Here is a 2,767-nt window from a genome sequence, read left to right as displayed (position 1 = left end):
ACAGGCTACGAAAAATAATAATGTCCAAATGCTTTCCAAGCCCTCCGATACTTACTCAGTAACTCCGTACTCCAGTTCTCACATACAGATCTCCTCCCTGGTGGGCCATCATCACAATGCCCTTGTCAGAAAAGATACGAGTCTGGCCCACCCGCGCCCAATCCGTTCCAGACTTGGGGTTTGGGCTGCGATGGTTGCATTCACATCCCACAAAATGGGTTAACCACGTTGTGTGGATCTCACCTTTGCTGTCCTCCTATGTCAAAACCCATGAAATCGCGCTACCAATTTATTATTGTCCTTACCTTTCCTCATTCCTCGCCTTCGCTGCTCCGCCTGACTCAGTGGTGAGGCGTTTTGGAAATGAAAGGGGAAAACAGGAGCCATAAGTACAGATCTGTAAAGACAAAATCAGATAAGGAGAAAAAGAAAAGAAAAGGAAAAGAAAAATATCCGAAACCATGCTCCTAATCCTGCTTGTTCATCTTTTTATTTTTATTTTTACTTTTATTTTCATATTTTGGCTCCTATCTCTACAGAATATACGGAGTAGCAGTGGTGACATTCTCGCAACGTAACCAACCTCATTCATTTCTTGTCAGTTTCTAACTACCGATGCACGCGTGCGCGAGGGATGTCAATTCTTCTTACGACTCTGTCCGCTGATGGTTACCCATACGCAGTAATCCTCCGTTAAATTCTGTTATTGGACAACTGCATGCAAGCATGCAGAGTACGCCAACAGCATATTTGCTGGGGGGGTAAATCTCATCTCTGCAATCACCGTCATCGTCATCATCACTGTCATGCACCATCATCACCATCGATTCATCATAGGTTGCCCTCCATACCAATCCATCATTCAATTCGTCGGCTATGAATATTCAATAATTTTTATTCTTCGCTTTAAGACCCAATATTTACTAGTCCTAAGAATCTCTCGGTCGCTGGCGAGTCTTTGGTCAAAAAAATGCACGCTTGTTTGGGGGGGGGGGGGATTACTCTGCTCCAGGGCTGCCGGCCTGTACAGAATACCGTACCAGGTAGTTCCGAGTTCATCTAAACTTTAGCTAGAGAACCCGCGTCCATGGGACAGCTTACGGTTTTTTCCCGTCACAGTCTGGGGTAACATACGTAATGTGGTCACTAGTTCTGACTGCGAATGAAACTCCTGGGGAAATCCTGGGACAAAAATCCCCCTTCTTTTTCTCTCCCCGCAACAAAAAAAAAAAATTAAATTAAATTAAATTAAATTAAAACAAATTGATAAATAAAAAGATAAATAAATAAATAACCCCAGATAAGAACCGGGAACAGAAAAATAATGCAGAGAGAGGGGGAGAAAGCCACCTACGCAGCCAAAGGACAAGCTCCAAGCAAAAAGCACTTCTCGTTGCCCTGCTAGATTTTCCTCCTTCTGCTTTATAAAACTCACTTGATATTATCACCATCGTCGCACAAAACCCGAGGTTTCACAAAGAGCTTCATCGGCTAGGAGAGAGAGCGGAGCTGGATGGATGGACACCAAGATTTGATCCGATTATCAGATAACAGGGTGTGAATTCAGCCCAGGATCTTCATCTCACGACATACAGAACATCCATCCATACATCCATACCTGCATGATCGCCTGAAGCTGGTCCAAAAAGAAGAAAGAGCTTCTGAAAAGGGGAAAAAAAAAATCAAAATGGGGGGACCGTTTGTATCACTTCAACCGACAAATAAAAAACGAAGGGGAGGGGAGGGGAGGGGAGGGGAGGGGAGGGGAGGGGATATGATATGATATGATGGCGATGCAATTCGGAATCTATGCCCGCACATGAAGGAGCAATTACCATTCCCTCGTAAGAGCTTGACAGGATTTTTATTTTTGATGGGTCGGATGCATGGCTTCATATCAATAATCTTCTCACCACCTTACCTACTTAACTACACTACTACCTATGTATTCTATCTACATTACCGATAGCTACAGACAATAATAATAACTACCTATTTCAACACACATGGCCTTTGGTCTCTCAATTGCACGTCATCAATCTGGCAGGAGAAGAACCCCCACCCCCATCGATAACTATTCACCACAACAAGCCTCAACGAAAAAAAAAAAAAAGAAAGAAAGAAAGAAAAAAAAAGAAAAGAAAAGAAACATTGGAAGGTGTCTATCTCCTCTCCTGGATATCCAGAAACATAAACTCCAAAAGACACCCAAATACACCACGTTTTCATTGGATATTCGCCATTTCTGCGCCCAAGATCCCTGACCCCTCCTCTTATCTTAATTTTTACTGAGAACGAAAATAACAAAATAAAAACCAAAGGCGCAACTTCTTCCTGATTTGATTATCGATTATCTTCCTATTATTATAGGAAAAAAAAAAAAAAAAAAAAAAAAAAAAATTCCATTTGATGGCTTCAACTCCACCACCTTCAATCATCACCCAGCTGGCCGCTAACCCCTTTTCCCCTCCACATCCCAATCCCAATCCCAATCCCAATCCCAATCCCAATCCATCACGGTATAATATTTCAACAAGTTCCAAGATTTCATGTCTTTTTCCATTCACTCTTTTCTTTTTTTTCTTTTCTTTCTTTTCTTGCATTTTGTTTTTCTTTTTTTTCCCGTCGGGACATCTCGAAGACCAGGATGAAGGAGGAAAACAACTGCCCAACTATGATCTACATCCGAAACTAAGCGGACTCAATGTCCAGCGGAACACGAAAAATATATTCTCCTGCAAGGATGGAAGGAGGGGGGGGGGGGGGG

Source organism: Histoplasma capsulatum, genomic scaffold, assembly GCF_000149585.1.
Source record: "Histoplasma capsulatum NAm1 scaffold_6 genomic scaffold, whole genome shotgun sequence".
Taxonomy (NCBI): domain Eukaryota; kingdom Fungi; phylum Ascomycota; class Eurotiomycetes; order Onygenales; family Ajellomycetaceae; genus Histoplasma; species Histoplasma mississippiense.
The sequence above is the reverse complement of the archived record's forward strand: the minus strand, read 5'-3'. Positions refer to the sequence as shown.